Genomic DNA, 22,283 nt, shown 5'->3' on the forward strand with positions numbered 1-22,283 from the left:
TTTGTGTGTCGGCAAGGCGGAAAAGTCCAAGGTATCGGGGGCATGTCAGTTCCCAGACTTCAGTTATAAGCAAGGACAAGAAGGGAATTCAGACCCTTTGCCAGCTAATATGAGGGTTAACTTTTCCATCCCCAGTACCAGCCAGAGTCTCTGTAGCCATCCGGAGTGTGCTGGGAGCTGGGCGGAGCACCAGTGTACAGAATATTCTGAGTGGCCGCGCTCAGAGCGATGGCGATCAGTCGGCCCCTCCGGGACTTTAGTGGAAATGTTACAGGATTGGGTAGGCCCAGGAGAATGTATGCAGTAAATAGCGGGAGTTGCGTTTCGAAGTGGGTGTCTATCTCATCAAGAACTTGGGACCAGTATGGTTGAATGCGATGGCAACCCCACAAAAGATGCACAAGAGTGCCCACTTCCCCGCAACCCCTCCAACTCAAGGCACTCTGTCGAGGATCAAAGAGATGGAGGCGCTACAGCGTGTAATACCAATAGGTGGCTACCTTAGTCAGTGTCTCAGTAAGCCCTGTGTGGTGTGCTCAATGTCGAGCCCTATGATAAATGCCGTCCCACTCCTTTTGATTAAGCGTCCGACCCAGGTCCCGCTCCCAGCGTTATATGCGAGTGTAGAAGTTGTTAATAACTGTTCATAGAGGTTGGAGAGGATTTTTCTTAACGGGGGTAAGAGTAACGAGCCACTTCTCATAGGGGGTCAGGAGGCGCTGGGCGCCAGGTTTGACGAGTGGCTGAAGTGCCCAGTGCCTAAGCTGTAAGTAGGGCAGGCGTTCCGATTCCGGGATGCCGTAGTCTGTCTTGAGTTGTGGGAATGGAGGGATTCCTTCTAGGTCGAAAAGGTGGCCTAGGTATCGACATTAAGTGGGACGCCAGGCTGCGAAGGCCTTAGGATTCGTGCCAGGTTGGAATTTTGGATTATTGAATAGGGGCGTAACGGGGAGGGAAATTATGTCAGAGAATGGGTGGTGTTAGTGTGGTCCCAGGTCTCCATAATCGTGCTCGTGATGTATGATGCATAGAGATTGGGTAGCCTATGTGTCTTGAGGAGGAAGGGGATGCCCTGCAGGGGCATGGCTGCCACTGCCTGGTCCGGAAATAACCAGTGCTTCTCTGATTCTAGGCGATGCCATTCCACTGGATACCAAAGCTGCGAGACATAAAAGTAGACCTGTAGGTCAGGGATGCCTACTCCTCCCCTCTCCGGTGGTAGAAATGCAGTAGCATGCTTAAACCGGGGCTTGCGGCCCTGCCAGATAAAGTGTGGCAAGTCTGATTGAGTTTGTTGAATCCAGCCTGCGGGGAAGGGGGGGGGGGGGCGGGGGGCGAAGGGGAAGGGTCTGGAAAATATATAAAATCTGAGGGAGTATGGTCATCTTGGTGGCCGCTATTCTGCCTAGCCAGGAGAGGGTATAGTGCTTCCAATTTCCCAGTTCCTTGCAGATATGTGCACGAAGTCTGGAATAGTTGGTGTCAATTGTGGCTTGTATGGTAGAACCTAATTGTATTCCCAGATATGGGATCGAGGAAGTTGACCATTGTATAGTGTGTTCTTCTTGCAAGTGAGCCAACGTGGGCGGGGAGAGAGATGTTAAGAGCAGTTGATTTGTCCATATTATACTTAAATCCGGAGGCTTGTGCGAAGCAGTGTAGTTCAATAAAAAGGGCATGCAGCGCAGAGACCGGGCTAGAGAGGGAGAGCAGGATGTCATCTGCATACAGGCTGATGGTGTGCACATCTCCAAATTTGATCCCCGTAGTAAGGTGACGTCGAACCCATAGTGCTAGCGGCTCCATATAGAGCGCGAATAGGAGGGGGAGAGAGAGGGCACCCCTGCCTAGTGCTTCTGCCTACGGGGAAGCAGGAGGACGTCTGACCATTCACCCGAACTGTTGCTTTGGTTAAGCGGTAGCAGTTGAGAATTCGCGTGCGCAGTTTCTCACCGAAGCCGAATCTCTGCAAGCTCCAAGTAGGGCCAGTGTACCCTATCGAAGGCCTTCTCAGCGTCAATGGTCAGCAGCATGTACTCCCCTTGTGTACGAGAAGCTTTCTCAATCAGATGTAAGACTCTTAGTGTATTCGCTCATTTGCGTTGCGGAATAAAGCCTGCCTGGTCCGGTTCTACCAATTGGGACATATATGGCACCAGACAGGTGGCGAGTATGCTAATGTAGAGTTTAATGTCCATATTCAGGAGGGAGATCGATCTATATGCGCTGCAATATGCTTTATCTTATCCGGGTTTCAGGATAACTACAATTGATGCCTTCAACATCTCCTCTGGGATGGCTCCAGTTTGTGCAAAAGTGTTAAATAGGTGCCGCAACAGAGGGGCTACTTGGGTGCAAAAGGTTTTATAAAAGGCAGCTGAATAGCCATCTGGTAACTTAAGGCGGGAGAACGCTGCAATAACTTCTTCCGTTCCTATGTCCCTGCCTAGGTGGTCAGCTTGCGCTTGATTAAGAGCGGGCACATGCGCTGCCGCTAAGTAATCGGCGCTATGGTGAGCGTCTAGGGGGTTGCTCGAGTAAAGCTCTGCATAGAAGTCTCGGAAGGCTTCTGCGATTGCCGCATCATCGTGGTAAGTTCGCTCCCAGATGAGAGGATGGTCTGTACGCCCTGTCTCTGCCTTGCTTCACGCAATTTGTGAGCTAAGAGGCGGCCACACTTGTCGCCCAAGTGTAGTGGGAGTGGCGGAGGCAGAGAGCCGCATATTCGGCCCTGTCCTGGTCTAGTGCTGCGAGTTGTTTCCGCTCTACACACAATTGGCGCCAGGCCCTGGCTGCGCCGGTGCATCTGCTCCAGTTCCGCAACTCGCGGAGGGAGCTCGGCCCTTTTTTTTATTTTTTTTTATTGCAAAGTCATATAGAAATTTTCAATCATATTACATAATTGCGCCTACAACCCTGAGGCCGGATTGCAGTATGTTGTACTGATGATCCAGGAGCAGATGTTTTTGGCCTTCTCCGATTGTTGAGGCATTATTGATTACTCAGGATACTTATTTACATGGAACGGATAAAATATACAACGAAATATAATTTGCATTTTGTGTTTTTTGTATAACTAGTAAACTTCACACGTAAGTCAGTATGACCACAATTTATGCATGGTTTGCTATCTGGTATCGACGCTGCCCTGCGAGAGATCAGGTCTGCAATTCTCCCTAAGTTACATCCCGCCCGCACACCCCCCCTTCATTAAATTCCGCTGCATTGTAACCAGCCCCGTTCCCCTCACGTGTGCTGCCTTCCGTTGTTCTTGACTCCTATTCAGTGTCCTCCTCATCCTCAGAGCCATCAAGATCCTCCTCCGGCAATGGCTCACAAATATCCCCTCTGTATGTGTTCCACGGTTGCCAAACCCCATTCCATTTGCGTGGATTATCTCTCAGTTTGTATACTGCCCTTTCCGTTAACATAAGCATATCCATGTTTCTGCTCCATTGCCCCAAAGTGGGGAGTTCCGCTGCCCCCCACCTCTGTGCAATGTCCCGTTTGGCCGTCATGAGGCCTATCGTAGTCCATAGCCGCTCATAAAATGTGAGATCTGTAGGTCCCCATATATTCAATAGGCACACACGCGGGTCCAGTGTGAGTGAGGTGTTAAGTGTTTGAGCGATAGTGCGGAGTACCCGTTGCCAGTAGCCGACAATACGTGGGCAGCTCCAGAGTGTGTGTATGAACGTGTCCTCTTCCCCGCAGCCCCTGAGACAATAAGGATGGTCTGCTCTCTGCAATTTGTGTAATGTAGTTCTCGTATAGTATACCCTGTGTAGGATTTTTAGTTGTACCAGGCGGATCTTGGACGAGATGCCAGCCTCATGCGGAGATGCAATGGCAGCGTTCCAATCGGAGTCATCGAAGTCGCCGACTTCGGCCACCCATTTGTCCTTCAACCTCTCCAGTGGGTCGGGTAAGTTATTAATCAATTTACGATATGTTAAGGAGATTGCGCCTTCCTGCATGAAGTCCGTGAGCAGACGGTCTTCTAGCGGGGAGGACTCTGATGGTGTCTTATTCGGTGGGATCGCCGCCTGGAGGGCATGTCTGATTTGTATATACCTATACAGTTCGTTATCTCCCAGTTCATACTGGTCCTGAAGGGACGCAAACGGGATCACACCCTCTCTAGTCCACATGTCCCCCACAGTCGATATCCCAATGTTATCCCACTGGGTGAAGCCCTTAGTGCGCCGTAGGTGTCCCAATGCCTTGGTGTCCCACAGTGGTGTGAGCTTCGTGATGGTCCCATCCCAGTGTAGCTTCGCTTGCGCCTTGTACCATAGCTGTACGGTATGTTTGGTGGGTCCTATAAGTTTCGCCGCTGTGCCCCGGTGGTATAGAGGTGCTAGCAAACTGTTTGTACCTAGTTGTGCCCTGTCTGACTTGAATGCTGGGTCGTCCTGTGGGGCGTGTACTCACTGGTTGAGGATCTTGAGTTGGGCCGCCCTGTAATACAACTGCATATTAGGCAGTGCAATTCCGCCATCATACCAGCTCCTGTTAAGTTTCGTGTAAGATATTCGGGCTGGTCGGTTTCCCCAGAGCAAACTCGATATTAGTGCTGTTACCCTCTGGAGGAAACTGGCGGGTACTAATTTTGGGGCATTTTCAAGTACGTATAGGAAGCTCGGTAGCGCCATCATTTTAAATAGTGCTGCTCTGCCCAGTAGTGTTAATGGAAGTTCCTTCCAGTGTTGCACATCATTACGTAGTCGAATTAGAGGGGGTTGCAGATTGAGTGCTGAAAACTCAGTGTCGTCTCGAGTGATATGTATTCCTAGGTATTTAAAGGAAGAGGAAGCCCCCTCCAGCAGACAGGAGTCTGGCAGGGGCGGGAGTGGCCCTCTGAGCTCAAAGAGTATCGATTTAGACCAGTTTGTAGCCTGACACTCGCCCGTGTGAGTTGCAGATAGCAAGGAGGTTTGGAAGGCTATTCTCTAAGTCTGTGAGGTATATCAACATATCGTCCGCATATAAGGACACTCTGTCTTCCCACTGTTGATCCCATCTAATCCCCCTAAGGAGCTGCGTACTTCGTATAGTGACCGCCAGCGGTTCTAGGACCAATGCAAATAGGAGGGGCGAGAGTGGGCACCCCTGTCGAGTTCCTCGTCCTAGACGTATGTCTCGTGACGTGTGTCCATTCGCCACTACCCTGGCCACGGGGTCTTTGTATAGTAACCTGATCCACGAAATAAAGACGGGCCCAAAGCCCATGCGAGTGAGCACCGCGAAGAGATAGCTCCATTCCACCATGTCAAACGCCATTTTGGCGTCCAATGACAATATCGCTGCTGGTTCCTTCGACAGTGAGATTCGCGCCAAAACTCCGTGCACTCTACGAAGATTTAAGGCCGTGCTTCTATGCGGCATAAAGCCGGACTGGTCCGGGTGGATCAGCTGACCTAAGCACGGCATAAGCCTGTTCGCCAGCACCTTCGCTATTATTTTGGCCTCTGGGTTCAGGAGCGAAATAGGTCTATAGGACTTACAGTCGCTAGGCGGTTTACCCGGTTTTGGGATGGCGACTATAGTTGCCATCCGTTGATCTGGGGGCAACGTACCTTTTTCTCTACTCTCCTCATACATCTGAAGTAGGAGTTCACTCAGGGATTCCGACATGGTTTTAAACCACTCAATGGGTAGCCCGTTGGGGCCCAGAGCCTTACCCGAGTGGAGGGAGTTAATTGCCAACTGAATTTCATCAGTTGTTAAGGGAGCGTCGAGGTCCTTCGCCGCCTCCTCTGTCAGCGCCGGCAGAGGCACATAGTCAAGGGTGGCTCGGGCTTCATCCTTCGTCACTATTACTGTCAGGGTGTATACTTCACTAAAGTGGTCGGCCAATGCATCTACTATTTCCTCAGGCTGGGTGTGTGCAATGCCATATGCGTCAGTGATTTGCAGTATGTTCCTGCCTCCCCCCTGTTTCTTGTCCAGCCACGCAAGGAGTTTACTGGCTTTGTCCCCAAAGTCATAGACTCTGTGTTTAGTCGCGGCGATGTCCGCCATGGTCACACGCCTCAAATGGTCGTTGAGGCGGTGTTGGTGTATCTGTAGGGCGTGAAGTGTCTTCTGATGGGTCAGCCATATGGGCGGTGTTGGCCCTCTCAAGGCCCAATTCCAGCTCCAAAGCTTCCCTCTTTTGTGCCCTCTTGTGATTTGTTATCGCCGCAATAGCCTGTCCCCTGAACACCGTTTTATAGGCTTCCCACAATATTGAGGGGGAGGCTACCGAGGACTGATTCTCTTCAAAATATAGTCGGGTCGCTTTCTTCAGGTCTTTATTATTTTTGGGATGTTGAGATACCCTGGAAAAATCGGATAGATCCTCCTACGTTTGGTGCCTGTACTAGACATGGTCAGAGTGACCAGCGAGTGGTCCGAAATGCCCCTCGGCTGTATCTTTGCTTCGTCGATGTTAAGGAGGCCGTTTCCTAATGTGAAAAAGTAGTCTATCCTTGAAAGGCTATTGTGGGTTGCTGAGTGGTAGGTGTACTGTTGCTGTTTCGGGTGTAGCAGACGCCACACATCCACCAATCCCTGCGCTTCTAGAAAATTCTGGAGTTTGCTAGGGCCATCTGTGTGTGTTCGTGTGGGGAATCGATCAAGGGTGTTTGTGAGCGTTGTGTTAAAATCTCCGCCAATAAGTAATTCTTCTTCAGGCAGTTCTAACAGGAACTTGCCGAGGTCTGGCAGTGCCACGGCTTGCAGCGCCGGTGGGATGTAAACGGAGACCACGTTCAGTAGTCTACCCTCCCACTGGCCATGTACCGCTGCGAAGCGGCCCTGGTCGTCTATTTTCGTGGATTTAACTATGTATTGGGAGGACTTTCGCAGCAATATGCCTGTGCCCTGTGACCCTGAGGTAAATTCCACGTGTACTATCATGTGGTATCCTCTCCTATCCAGAGCCCATGTGGCCGCCCCCGCCAAGTGTGTTTCCTGCAAAAGAACAAGGGCGGGTTCCTGTCTCTTAATTCCTTGTAGCACCAGGCCCCTTTTGATCTTGTCGCTCAGGCCCCTAACGTTCCAGGACATAATATGCAGTGGGGCTGGCGGAGTGTGACTATTCACCCTGGCCGTAGGAATCGCTGGTGTTGGGGCCCGAAAGAACCCATAGGATGCAATCTCCCTCTTGTCCTACGGAGGAATCTTGATAGGCCGCAAGGCCTTCTCGCTGTGAGTGAGGTGTTGTGTGAGGGCATGCAAGAGGCAGGTGCGACGCTATCGTACCCCCTGCCATCGGGCCTCCCCAATGACATGTGGTGTTGTCCAAAGGCAGTGTCATACCAATCAGCATGTGTGTGTGTCAAAACCATAACTTGTAGGACCAAGTGGTCCCGAACTTTAACCATCCCTTTCCCCCTACCCACCCCCCTCCCTGCCCCCCTGCTATACGGACTCAAAACTGCCCGCCCCCCAACTGAGCAGAGTGCATGTCCCAACCCCCAAACAATGTACTTGCGCGTTGGGGTGAGGGACTCTCCGCAGCCAGCGGTCTCTCAGTCTCACCCCCAGAGGTCCATCACCCAGTGTCCAATGGCGGGTGGCGTGTGGGCAGCACAATAAGTCTAGTAGATTACGAAAGCCCGGAGATCATAGTTCTTCGTTCTCCTCTTGTCCACCTTCGTCTCTTAATGGCGAGCTGCTCTCCGGGCCCCCCCGCGATGCCTGGGAATCCGGATGTCTTCCTACATTACGGCCCTTGGGGGGGTCGGTTGGTCCGCCGAGGGTAAGGGCCCGGCCTCCAACCCTCCAGCCAGTCTTGCACGGCATCAGGGGTGTCAAAGAACCATGTTTTATTTTCTGCTACCACCCTGAGCCTTGCGGGGAAGAGCATGTAATATGGGATTTCTCGTGTTCTTAGTTCTTTCTTCACCTCGAAAAAGGTTCTTCGCCTGCGTGCGACGTCCGCTGTGTAATCGGGGAAGAAGGCCACAGTGGAGTTTTGAAGTCTGATTGGAGGGGACGTCTTGGCTGCCTGCAAGATGGCATCCCGGTCTCGGAAATTGAAAAGTCGAGCAACTATAGGCCGCGGGGACGCCCCTGGTTTCGGTTGACCTCCTGGTACACGGTGGGCCCTCTCCACGGAGAAGAAAGTGGACAATCCTTTTGGCTTAAGTTCATTCGTGATTAGGCTCTCCACATACAAGTCCATGGCTTGTATGTGGATCAGGTGATCAGGTGCTACTGAGTGTGCCACGAGCCAAAAGGGCTAGACTGGGCGGCCGGACTTTTTCAGCCAACGTGACCCGCCTCTGGAATTCCCTGCCTCCTGAGCTGCGAAAGGCCCAATCAGAAACAAGTTTTAGGAGACAGCTTAAGTCGTGGCTGTTCTTGGTGCCTCTCTAGGCTGCAGACTCCCAGATAGCTTTCTTGTTAAGCCCTCATAGCGCCGGGACGCCTCCTAGTTGAGGCAGCTGTTCGCGCTTTATAAATACTGGTATTATTATTATTATTATTATGGCTCTCGTGCCTTCTGACTCCGGTACCCCAATAATGCGGATGTTGTTCCGCCTAGAACGCCCTTCTTGCTCATCGAGTTTCTCACGCAGTACCTTGTTGTCCTTTGCCAACTTCCAGATTTCCTGCTGGAGTTCTGAGACGTCCTCCACGAGGGATTTTGTAACCACTTCCATGGCGTTGACTTTCTCCGACATTTTGTGGAGGTCGGCTCTGAGCAACGTTACATCCGTTGAGATCGAGCCCACTGTCGTCTGTAGCTGAGCCAGTGCCTGCATCACGTCGTCCAGTGTTGCCTTCTTTCCTCCCGGGGCATCTGCAGTCTTGCCCCCCGTCTCTTTCCCTGTCGTGGGGGAGGTAGCTGGCTTGTCGTAGGCATAGCGTTCTATGCGGGTCTGCGTGGTGCCTCTCTTCGGTCCTTTCCCCGCCATACCTCTCGTGACTTTCGGGCCTCTCCACTCCAGCTTGTTCGGAGAGTCTCATCCGCAACGTTCGTGGAGTGTTGGCGTTCTCGCTCACGTGTGAGCGCGATTAGGGAGCTTCCCTGCTGTCCACCGGCACCAATGAGCTGACCCCCCCCAGGCCCCGGAGGATCGTATCGTTCTTACGAACCGGGTGCAGTTAGCAGGGTGCATTCTTGTTCACCAACCGGGCACAGGTAGGGCGCTCCGCAGGGCGAGTTATGCTAGCGGTCTATTGGTGCGCACTGTCTTTCACCGTTCAGAAAATGGCGGCTGTCCTTTACAATCTTGAGCTCTCCTCGGCGTGTGGCCGCCAGACATGCAGTATACGGGTCCGGAGGTGGCGGCCGTGGTGTGCAGATGTCGCCACTCCACCTCAGATTGTAGGCAGTGCCCAGTCTGTCTGCGTGATTACTGGGTCCCGGCCGCCATGCATTACGTGCGGGCACTTCCGGTGCAGGTCCCCCGGAACGGCTTCACTTCCTGTCGGGCTAGTTGATCAGGGAAGGTCCCGGCTCAGATAGTCTGAGTAGGCCAGTCCGCAGCTCCGACGGAGCTCGGTCTCCAGGCATCGGATTTGAACGCCGCTTTCCGCCACTTGCACCGCCCGGTCCTGGGCTCTGGTTCCCTCCTGCAGGGCTTGAAAATTGTGACGGATTACGAGCCGGATAGTCGAAGAGGCCGCCTTAACCGCGGAGCCTGTCCCTTATGCTGCCGCCATGGTCGGCTGCTAGCCACGCCCCCAGCTCGGCCCTTTTTTGACTACGTTCTAGATTGCTGGCTGTAGAGATGGCTATAAATTCCCCCCGTAAGACTGCCTTGAGAGCTGTACATTGTGTCGCTAAAGAGGTGTCTGGGTTGGCATTGAGGGCGAGTAATTTGTGATGGCGGTCTTAATTTTGTCAACTGTGGAGGCCTGGTGAAGTAATGTATCGCGCAAGCGCCAGTGTCTCGGTGGTTGCTGTGTGGGCGGGAACTGAAAGGAAGCAATGACTGGGGAGTGATCTGATAAGGACGCTGTGAGGATTTCGGTGTCAGTTGCAAGCGCTTGTAGTGAGTTGGAACTAAGGAGATAGTCTAGTCTAGCGTATGTTTTATGAGCCCCTGAATAAAAGGTATAGGCCAGACTGTGGGGGTGGAAGTGGCGCCAGAGGTCGATAAGCCCCAGGTCCCGGAGACGGGCCAGCCCTGTTGGGGAAGAGCACCAGCCTGGCTTATTCGCTGTCACGAACGGTCGTTAAGGTTGTCAAATACCAAGTTCAGGTCACCACCCAGTAGCAGGCGCCGTTCCGTATTAGCTGGTGCCTCAGTAAGTGCGTCGTGAAGGAATTGGTCTTGTCCCTCATTGGGGGCGCATACAGATCCTGCTATGAAGGACACCCCAGCCACGAGAAACTGATATGCGAGTAATCGACCCCTAATCTCGGCCACTTTCTGGAGCACTCTACACTGAAAAGAGCGGGAAACGAGGATGACAACCCCGCTGACTTAGTAGGGTTAGAGGAAAATATCTGCGTGGGAAAAGCGCAGAATTTCATCCTATGGTGATCTCTGGGGATAAGATGCATCTCTTGTAGGAGGCAAATGTCAGCTTTGGAGTGTTCCAAGTAGTGAAGGACATCTCTGCGCTTAATTGGGTTATTCAGGCCACGTACATGGAGTGTTAAGCGCAAGCCATGTCATAAGCTGTAGTACTTGCCAAGGGGTGAAGAACTGGATGAAAAAGATCTTGGCCTGCTGTCAAGCGGTCCGCACAACACGAGGGGAGGGGGTGGACGAGGGGACCCATCCCCAAAAAACACTCCAAAAATAAAACACCAAAACGAAAACAGTTCGAACAGTTAAGGTCAGAAAAAATAGTCCGTCATCCCGAGATGCCCAGTCACTCAACAAACTGGGGTCCATAGTGTGACCAAGAGGAGGGTTACCACCCCACACGCCGCCTTGCCCAGGCCCAGCGAGGAAGCATTCAGAAGGTCCAGAGACCCCAAGACATTCTCTTGGTGCTGGAGCCCTCTCCAGTAAGGGTCTCTGATACAACAGTAAGGGTTGCTTGCTGACTCCTGGCTATTTGTGCGGTTTCCGGGGACGCCTCTGTCCGCCCTGCCGCTGCCACCTAGACGGGGATATCTCGGGCCCGACTCGGTGCTACGGTCGTCATCGCTCGGTACAGCGAGGCCCAGCAGTCGGCAAGAGTCTGTAAGTGAGCGAAGCTGGTGGAGTTTGCCATTGTAGCGAAAGAGGAGTCAAAAGGGGTGACTCCAGGAGTATGGTATCCCTTGCTGTCGGGGATGCTCACTCACAGGGCGAAACTGCAGGTGACGTTGAATCGTGATCAGGGCTAAGTTCTGTAATAGCACCAGGGAGTGTCCCTGGAAGGAGATGGGGTGAAGAGATCTCGCTTTAGTGAGAATGGCTTCCTTGGTCCTGAAATCCTGAAAACACACTAGGATTTCTGCTGGAGGGGCATTGGGAGCACGGGTGGCCCAACTCTGTGTCCTCTGTCCAGGATGATTTCAGCTTTGTGGGAGTCGCCTAGAATATGACGAAAGAGGCCCTTGGCAAATGTAAATAGATCTCTAGTGTCCTCGGAAGTCTTTACACCATGGATCTGGATGTTGTGCCTGTGGGACCTATTTTACAGATGTCTTTGGACGTCCACGTGTTGCTCTTGGAGCCCGATTACCTCCTGCTGAAGCATGGTAAGCTCGGTCACAGCAGCGTCGCTCTTCTCCTCTAGGGTGGCCACCCGGTCCCCGACATCATCCACCTCTCTGCGTATCTACTTGATCTCTGCTACAAATTCAGTTTTCACCGTTTGCATATCCACCCTGAGGGTACGGAACAGCGACTCCAGAAAGGCTTTGTAATGGGTTCGTCACCGGAGGTCGTAGAGTGTTTTGAGGTCTCGGTGGCCGCAGCAGCCATGTTGGGGATGGATTGCGAACGACTGAAGATGTCCTTCAAGGGTTTCACCTTTTTGGTACTGGACGTGGTCATGCTCTTCCGTCACCTCCAGACGTGTTATCGAGTGGCGTCGGGAAGTCAGGAGGGCTATGGCTGAGCCAGAGAAGTACCGGCCAAGCAGTGCGGATGGGGCACTAGGTGCACTGCGCGAGCTGCGTCTTCCTACTGCAATCCAGCCTGGGCCCTCCGTGTCCACTGCAAGTTAGGCGTCTCAGAATGGGGGCAGAACAGCACCACCAAGCTCGCTGACCCCTCTGTGCTCCTGCGCTGTATGTGGTCACCGATGGGAAGTGTGGCCGAGGTGCGGTAATAGGAGGCGGGGGCCGGAGGACCCGTCAGCAGGCCAAGCCCCTAGGCAGGGGAGTCACAGGTCTCCGCGGTCCAGGCAGACTCCGCGTCCCCAGGCCCTCTCAAAGTGCGTGGAATCTGTGCGCCACGTGCCCATTGGTCGCCAACATAAAGAGGTAGCCTTCACTAATTCCAAGGGGGCCCTTCTTCAGCGTCACTGCTGGGGGTGCGCTCTTACCGGGAGTCTGCCAGGAGTACAATCCACAGCTTCCAAGCCCAGCTCCATGTGGGCCGCGATCAACAGGTGGTCTCAGGGAGTCGGCCCGATGTTGCCCACCGTGCTGGGGAGAGTCTCACAGTGCAGGCCTGGTGGTCGGGGCAATCCACGCAGCGCCACAGGAAAGAGCCTCGTCTGGGAAGCTAGGGACGCGTCCAGACCACCCTCGCGTTCCTCTGCTCGCTCAATGGGCGCACCCAAAATTTAGGCCGGGGATCTTCGCGGTCTATTGTGCCGTCGGGCTCCCTCAGTTTGTGAGCAGCTCCCAAAGCCGGGCACAGCGAAGGACAGTCTCGGATCTCGAGGATCGTCTGGCTAAGGCTGAAGATGTCCAACTCATCCCCCGGGGGGCCGAGCGCCCGCCGGCAGCCCTGGAAGCAGGTTGGGCCGAGTTCTCGTAGCCGGAGTAAGCACCTTCCGGGGGTCGGTCACAGGTTAATTGCAGCGCTGTAAGGCCCGCGGGTCATCCGGGCTCTCAGTGCGGCTGGTATAAGGACAGCTGGCCTCAGTGGACGGATCTCCGGGCCACCGCGTTGTTGAGGTCGCTGCTTCACTCCATCACAGGGAGGCCGGGTCCGTCACATCGCGGTCTAAGCCAGTCACCCGCGGACACTTCCTTCGCCCGAGCCTCGGAACAGACTCGAGCAGGGTGCAGTCGGGGAGATGTCACAGGGTCGCCTCGGGCTATTTCAGGCCCCGTAGGGACATATTTGCACTGATTTGGGCAGGCGGCGGGCAGGAGCTGAGAGCAATGCGCCCTACCACGCCGCCATCTTGGCCAAGCCCCCCAAGAAAGGATTTAAAGGTAGCACTGTAATAGATGATTTGTTCAGAAGGACTAACTAACAACTCCAATAAAACATGGGAGGCCCAGAATATATTTACATTTTATAGCAACAACAAAAGAAAACCTATGACCATGCCACGCGTGGTCATTGAACCTACACACCAGTCAACTCACATAGGATGACGCTATTGCTGTACTTCTCAATCACTCTTCGGGCGAAGGGGACATGGCATGCTCAGAGATGTTGCTACCCTGTGTCTCGTACTCTTAGTAAAGGCGCCACAGCCTAAAGGGAGTAAGTCTGGTACAGGAGAAGTGTAGCAGCTAACTGGAACACAGGGTAATGGCGGCTATTGTGACGGCAAAGGATGTTTGCCAACGGCAACTACTGAGCAAATCTCCTAGAGCCAAATCAATACGTACCTCTACTCTTAGCATACCTAAGACTGCCATTCAAAGATGCCCACCTTTTTCTAACTACCGTAGGACATAGTGTGGTCTCCCCTGTTGCATGCTCTTAAAAAGCATTAATGGCACAGGAGCCTTGTTTTTCAATGTACCCATGCCACACTGGTTAGTTTTCTAGGTACTGAATGGTTACAGCATACTATCTCGCCAACCATTGCTCACACGATTTCTATAGCACGCATACACAAAATCATCATCACCATCTCTCACACCAACAAAATCTCATTTGACATGCACATAACACCATTCCAGAAACTTGTATGAACTATTATACACCATAACACACACACCATCATATACACCTTAGCATGTAATGCTGAATCCACACACAACTATATTAATATATGAACACTATCCCACACACACACAATTACGGTATGCCACAGACATACACACATTACACCAAAACACCCAACTGCATAGAAAGAGCAAACTGTGAAGGTTGCTAGCTTTGCGGCTGCCTGCTTATTAGTGTTCTGGGTATCTGAAGGGAGCTTGCAGTAGCAATACACAATGTATCTACTCTAGGTGAGAAATGAATGCACTAAGATTATGCCATGACCCATTTTTGCATGTGTGAAGAAGTTGTACTGCTGCTATTTGCTATTGTACCCAGTTTGTGTGTAGACCTTCCAGAGTTGCTGCTGCCATTCACTGCATCTGTTCTTCACATCAGGAAAATCGGCACTCCAGGTCTTACTGTATCTCAGTTGTGTTAGTGAAGACTGGTAAAGGCATTTTCGCTGTAAAACGATTCGATTTCTAAATGCTTTGTCAGCCTGGTGATGCCACAAATTTCCCACACAAAAATGTGTGGAAAAAGTGATTTTTCCAGCTAAATTTGAGGATTGCAGGGATTCTGGGTAAGAAAACTTTGGAGGATCCACACAAGCCATACCTCCCTGGAATCCCCTGGGTGTCTAGTTTTCAGACATGTGTGGGTTTGGTAGGTTTCCGTAGCTGGCCGCCGAGCATGGGCCAAAACCCTGGTGACCCCCCCCCCTTGCAAAACCAGGCTGTTTTGTGATAGGCAATTTTAATATCGCCTCAATAGGTTTTGGGCCCTTGCCCGTCGCAGGTACTTGGGCCTCCCACACGAGTGAGGCACCATTTTTATCGGGAGACGTGGAGGAACGCTGGGTGGTAGGAAATTTGTGTCAGCCCGGTGATGCCACAACTTTCCCACGCAAAAATGTGTGGAAGAAGTGATTTTTTTCAGCTAAATTTGAGGTTTGCAGGGGATTCTGGGTAAGAAAACGTTGGGGGATCCACGCAAGCCATACCTCGCTGGAATCCCCTGGGTGTCTAGTTTTCAGAACTGTGTGGGTTTGAAAGGTTTATTAGGGTGCTAGCTGCGCTAGGACCCAAAATCCAGAAGTAGGCATATTCCGCAAAAAAGTCTGTGCCTAGTGGGCTTTCTGCCACCCTGGGGAGGATGAATATCGGGGGCTATTGACCCTATATGCCCCCAATTGGGGCAGAAAGACTGGCTATTTTGTTTGGGTGGGTGGGGACATTGGGATGCCCACCCTGGCCTGCCCCGCCCCTAACGTTCGAAAAATAAAAATCCCTGGTGCCTAGTGGGCTTTCTACCCCCGCCCGGGGGGTGGGGAAGATAAGGGGCTATTGCCCCATCTGCCTTCCAGGACAGGCAGAAAGACTGTAGCATTTTTCTTTTGGGTGGGGGTATTTGAATGCCCATTCTGGGCGCCCCCCCACCCCTACGTATATATAAAAAATATCCCTGGGGCCTAGTGGGTTTTCTGCCCCCCCCCCCCCCCCGTGGGCAGATCAGGGGCTATTGCCGCCACCTGCCTCCTGGGGAGGGCAGAAAGTCCTATTCTTACTTTGGGTGGGTTAGGTGGGGGCTTTGGCATGCCCATTCTGTGCAGCCCCCATCCCTGGCGTGTAAAAAAAAATCCCTGGGATCTAGGGTTCTTTCTGCCAACCCCGGAGGAGCATATTAGGGGCTACTACCCTAATCTGCCCCCGGTGGGCAGAGAGGCTGTAGGATTTTGTTATTTTGGGTGGGGGTATTTGCATGGCCATTCTGGGCAGCCCCCACTCCAACGTTTATATAAAAGAAAAATGAATGGGGCCTAGTGGGCTTTCTTTACCCCCCCGGGGGGCAGATCAGTGGCTATAGGAAGTCTTATTATTACTTTGAGGGGGTAGGGTGGGGGCTTTGGCATGCCATTCAGGGCAGCCCCCACCCCTGGCGTGTAAAAAAAAATCCCTGGCTTCTAGGGTGCTTTCTGTCCCCCGGGGAAGGGGGCAGAAAGTCTGTTTGGGTAAATAAAATGGAGGGGAAGCAAAGGCTCTTGCCCAAGGGGCCGCTCCGCCCCTTCCTGGTGGCTAGTGGGTGGATCCCTGGGCGGTCCCCAAGCAGGTATCCACTAGGGAAGGGTACCATTGGAAAGGGGGGATCATCCCCTTTCCAATAATACCTCTCCCAAATGCTGGGGCGGCTAAGATAGCCCCACGAGCACCGAAACACAAACTGAAACCAAGTTTCAGTTTTGTTTTCAGTCTACTGACGACAGCGCGCCATGCGCGCAATCGTCATTAGCCTGAAAACCTGTGAGGGCCTCGGGAGGTTAAGGAAGCTCTTCCCCACCTCCCGAGGCACAAAAAAAAATGGAAATCCCTCTGCTGTTTACAGCAGAGGGATTTCGTCATGAGCACAGGAGCACCAGTGCTCATGACGGAACCATTCCGTCATGAGCACCGAAAGGGTTAAAACTTGGAAGCCTGCCCACCTAATTTCGAAGTGCTGCTTCTTTTTGTAAAATTAAAATAAGTAGCAAATTCTGTTTCAGTATCAAAGACTAAAGAGGTCATCAGCGATCTGGAACTTAATGATCAATTTCCAGACAGCAGTACTCGCATTAGCATTGCAAATAACATTTTCAAGTAATTCTACATACACTGCCCAGTGATATAGTCAAGGACTCAGCACACATTTTGCACTATTATTCAATTCAATAATGCTCATTGTATCAAACTTAAAAAAATATACCAATCATTGACAAAGTCAACATATCTGGCATGCACTTTCAGTATTGACTGAAACATTAAAAAACCCTGCTTCAGTAACAAAACAAAACAAAAAAAACAACGCTTTCCTATACAAGGCACCTAAGGAGATGAATATTATTTTGACAAGTCAAAGTGCTTTGAGATGTAAAATAGTACCTCATAAGAGGAGGAATAATACATGAAACAGCATGTAGAGAGTGACTAATAGTCGTATCAAAATTCTGTCAGAAATGCATTAACCTAAGATTGTAACCACATTCCCTAAAGATAATTTGCTTTTATGAAGCCCTGTAATTGAATGAGCTCGTTATTATGCTGTTACCACAGAATGGAATGAAATAAATAAAACATGTTAATAGACACTTTAAATTTATTCACAGAGCTGAAAACAGGTAGTTGACATGAAACTTCTTTGAATAATTAATTATGGCTTTCCATTGAACAGATCTTCAGCGAGTCAATATGCAGGCCAATCCACCTAAAAATGAAACGAAAAGAGATAGGACATGTTACAACTGCTTCCAATAAATGTTGATACAAACATTACTACATTGCAAAGAATGCTCTCTGGTGGGTTCACTAATAGCCAGAACGATGTCAAAAGCTCCAATTCGTTGCTTGACCATTGAAGAGTTTCAGCAGACATTTTAATAAATTGGTGACTATAAAACCAAGTGAGACTTCACCGACTGAACCTTTATTGCGGTTATAATGTTAAGTAGCATGTGAAAACAGACTTCAAATTCATATTTGGGAAAATTAAATATTCTCCTACAAACAGTCAACCTCTACATAATCCCACTGGCAAGCACGTACCCCATATGTGCCAAGAATGAAGTTAGAGTAGTAAATAAATCTAGTTCTTGGGTATGTGGAAAGCAAGTCTAGCCGATTCTAAGAATTAAATATAGGTCAAATTTTTTCTAGGGTGCTATTTATGTATTTTGGCTTCATGTCTCGGGAAAAGATGGATCAAATACTCAGAACTGGACAGAACACATCCTTGTGCATAAATCTGGGAGATCCATATGCTCTCTTGGAAAAACATAATGCAAACACATTAGGTTTCATGAAGGGCACCCGACAGTGGAAAAAGCTTCTATCACAGTTACATTTGTCCAAAATACTAATGGAGTTCAAGTCCTTTCTGATCTCCTCTTTACTGTAAAGACTTTTCCACCTAGACACACAGTTGTTTTCTAGCATCTAGAGATGAATTGTTGCATACAGTAGGCTTTAGAGGTGTTTGGCTAAAGGAAACTCCGCTCCCGAGGCCTCAGCCTACTGATATAACCAGTGTGGTACCCAATGTTGGCAAAGAGCAGGGTTTGTCCAGAGTACCTAAATCGTTACTCCTTGCAGACACCATTATGACAATTGTCTGAAAAAAGCTTACTTGCAAGTTTAGAGAAACAAGAGGTCTTTGAGAACCCAGAGTCAACTAGAACACAGTTGCACAGGAGGGTTTATAATAATGTTTGGGGTTTTATCTTATCCTAAGACATAGGTTTTCAAACTGTGGAATGAACTCCTCTACCCCCCTTGGCGGGGGACTGAATTGTTGTATGGGGCATTTTGGGCACCAGGCTGTTGCCAAGACAAGCTTTTATTATGCCCTTTGGGATCACAGACACATAGCATGCTAATAAATAGCATAGTGATTTAACTGAAGGAAAGAGAGGAGGTGAGCCATTTAGGCAATTAGTAACTTTTTATAGTCAGGCATGCCTTGGATGGGAGTAGGTGTCTAAGTGGGACCTCCATATCACACCAAACAGGTCACACCTCATTTCCGATAAATGATCATGATGGGGATGCTTTTGGAGTGCTTGGTCTAAGAATAGGACATTCAAATTCTAGATTGCACTTTTAAGAGGAATACATTAACATAAATGAAATGTTAGAATTGTTAAACTTGTTCAGTGCTGCCAAGTGGTTCAATTTCTTGGGAAACATCTTCATCCAGTCCTGCTATTTTAGCCAAGAGTGCATTGCATTTAGTGACTTGCAATTCTAAATGCGAAATTACAAGTATGGACTCGATTGATTGTTATTTTACATTCCATATATCTAGTTATGAAAAATGGATAAACGCTACTACAAATCTGCTTGGTCTATATTTGTTACAGTATGTGACCTCCAGCCACAAGACATTATTTAACTTGCTTACAGTACTTAACATTATATTGAATAAATGTGATATTGTTTGCCATTTTGGGGGGATTAACAAATTCATAAGCGCTTTCTAGCACACAATGGAGTGTCCTGTCCACCAAACGCTCAGTCTGCCGACTCATTTAGCTACAGGCAGACCCTACGTTTTCCATCAATGGAACTCACTTTGGACTAATGTGCAGGAAACTTCCTCCGATGGTCTGAAGAAATAGGGGTCAATGGAGAAAGGACAATTCATTACAACCCTGCCCTATCTCGGGTGGATTGGGTAATTCTTTTTTCTTTCTGTCTGTCACCTCCAGGAAAAATCTAGCAGCATGGGACAGAAAAAAAACCATAATCACTCCCCATACCCTGTACCCTGGGTGAAAACTCCCAATGTATGGGTGGGTTGGGGTGAGCCATTAGTTTCTCAGAAACAAACTCGCTTTGGTAGGTTATCACTTAAAAAAAACTATTTCGAAAACATTTGGTGAACAGCCATCAAAATGGATGGTAGCCGTCCACCAGATTGTGTACAATAAAACAAACTGTTCAATGTACAGCGATGATTGCTGGGCTGGTGGTTATCTCCAAATTTGACATACGGTAGTCCGCCAAGATAGCAGAGGTAATGTTTTCAGTTATCCTGAAAGATGGAGAATCGTCCATCAAATTATAATTCAGGCTATTAATTCCTAAATTTAAAGAGTCTGCTCAGTGAAGAAAATCCTTAACTGCCAGAGTTCAAACTAGAGAGCTAAAAAGAGTGGAATGAGATTCTCCAAATTCCATATGGTTCAGTCAGACCCAGGACCATTTGTCTTCTTCAGTGTCGTTTCCCTAGGCCTTCTGCATCATCCAGCTCTTTAAATGTTAATAATCTGTTACCTCAAAAAAGGATTCTCCTTTGAAGACTTAGCTGTTCTAAACAGAGACTCTAAGAAACTGGGTGGGTGCTAGACCATCTAGGCACGAGGAGCAGAAAATCAATCTTCTTTCTTATAAACAGACTTCAGAGTCTAATTCAAACAAATCAGATTGAGGAGTGTGATGCAGCCAACTCTTGTGTAGAGGAACTTGGGGGGATATGTACAAGAAGTGGAGGAGAAAGGCATTAGCCTTCCTGGCTTAACGCATCTCTCCTCCACTTCTGAAACGCAAGGCTGCACCATATATACAGAATGTGGTGCAGCCTTGCATTTCCCCTTGCGATCGTGCTTAGTTTAGCAACTTAGCGCCAACGCAGGCATCCTTGTACCATAGTGCAAGGGTGCCTGCGTGCAGGGGAAGATTGTTTATGTGTAGGAAGGTGTCCTTTCCTGCACATAAACAATCCTAAATTGCCATTCTGTCACTTTCATGTGTGCTGCTTCATTTATTTTCAATATCTTAATTTTGGGGCTGCCTCCTATGTACGCCACCCTTGTACATAGGGGGCAGCGTCACAATGAATGGGTGTTGTGCTGGAACGCCCACCACAACACCCACTGCCCACCCCTTTCACGTTAACCATAGCGTGAAAAGGGGCCTTATGTACAAGGCAGTGTTAAGTCACGTTAAGTGGCTTAACGCTGCCTTGTACATATGGCGCAGCCCCTATCGCCATCACAACGTCACTATAGGTGTCGTTGTGGTGGCTATAGGGGCTTGTACATATGCCCCTTGGTCTTCTGATGAGTCCACAGTACATATCCAGGTTAGATCCTTCGTTGTGTGCGGTTTCACAATGAAGAGCATTCAAAGTTCAGTCCTTTTGTATATAGACTATATTTTCTACAGTAAGATCCCAAAATCATTTGTGGACTTCTTGACCTAAACCTCTGACAGAGCTAACAAAATCCACAGAATTGTTTTTTCCTTGAACACAGAATGTCAAGTCAGACAAAGCATCTGCCATGGATTCACAATGTGGCAGCAACTAGTATTCCATATGTCTGAAGAATTACTGCATCTCGCATCTATACCTCAAAGCATTAAACATTCTCAATAAAAGGAGTCACTGTTTGAGTTTTGATTCAAGATGCAAACAAATCCAATTGCCTCTCTTCTGCAGGTGGAGAGTGGATCCAGTGGCTTTAGGGAGAGATTATTTTGAACACAAAACTGATCACGGTGACGTTCCAAACCTGCAGAGAAAAAGCATCCTGGTTCTATTTACTACACTATGAAAAACCTATGCTTGGCTCCCAATGCACTTAGAACTATCTGCAGCTGCTGTGATTTTTTTCTTCATCCAAATTGCTAGTTCACAACCGTACATGCAAGTTACAGTCTCATTTTTTCAGATTCCTTACAACGGAGAATGTGTAATTTTGGGGTGGTCTGATCTCTTAATAGGAAACTCCAGTCCTTGTTTGGAACTTCTGAGAACTGGGACTTCACAAAGTTTACAAATAACTTTGTAGACCAGGCTGTAGTTGTTGGTCCATAGTTGGTGCATGGATAGGAGGGTTAATCCCATTTCAGAAAATGTCTCTTCGGTTTTACTCTTTCATGGACTCTTGGCCTTTCATGGTTACAGTTCAGCTATTTCCGCTAAACACAATAAAACAGAGAGCAAACAAACTGGAGAACAGCCATTGATTTGTAGATTACTAAACAGTATAAGATTTGCAAAACCCACCATGTTAAAATACACCCCCATTTGGGATATTACCTTGCTTCTACATCATTCTTTTAAACTTGCCAGATGATTATGTTCGCACATGTAAAAAGGTTTCAACCAAACTACCTACGTTCCCTGGTTTTATTTTGTTCAAAAGGGTCTCGGAAGTGAGGTTCTGAATTTTTCTGAAATAGTTTTCTCTCTCTCTGGGCTTCCTTTCTATTACCAGTAGCAAAAAGTAGTTGTATGTATTGTAATTGCATTTATAATAGCGTTTACTACCCCTGGTGAGGAGTCGAATGCCCTTTTACTGCGAGTAGCACGCTACTCCAGAATCCATAAAGGATTAGTGGAGAATTAGTGTAGTGTGAAATATGAAAGTAATTTGAGTGGTGGATAGGTTAGTCAGTTATTTGGATTCAGAAAAATAGTGGAGGGTTAGAGGGGGGAAAAGGTTTGCATTTATATAAAGCTTGCTACCCCTGATGGGGTGTTAAAGCTTAACTACTGAATATTTGTAGGATCCCAAAATATGTATTGTCAGATGTGTAAAAGAATAAAAAAAAAAAACTTCCTTAGGTTAGCTGAACTGATCTAAAGTTCTAGGTTTCAACATTTTATTTCAAACCATGCAGTCCTGCTTTTATGGCAGTTGTCAAAATACTTTCTACAAATAAACAGCTTCTGGTTTTGCTATGAAATGTAGATTTTCTTAATTAACATTAAAAGGAAAGTCCTGATTTTATTAAAGACACA

General features: G+C 49.1%; 1 long non-coding RNA gene across 1 annotated transcript in view; it reads right to left on the minus strand.

Annotated features, from left to right (window-relative positions):
• Nucleotides 1-17,112: 17,112 nt before the first annotated feature.
• LOC147728388 (uncharacterized) overlaps nucleotides 17,113-22,283 on the minus strand; it is a 207,086-nt gene continuing 201,915 nt past the window's right edge. The window contains exon 4 of the long non-coding RNA XR_015309552.1: nucleotides 17,113-17,243. This is a non-coding gene — a long non-coding RNA (uncharacterized LOC147728388). The remainder of the gene's footprint in view (nucleotides 17,244-22,283) is intronic.

This window comes from Lissotriton vulgaris, chromosome 3_1, assembly GCF_964263255.1.
Source record: "Lissotriton vulgaris chromosome 3_1, aLisVul1.2, whole genome shotgun sequence".
Lineage (NCBI taxonomy): Eukaryota > Metazoa > Chordata > Amphibia > Caudata > Salamandridae > Lissotriton > Lissotriton vulgaris.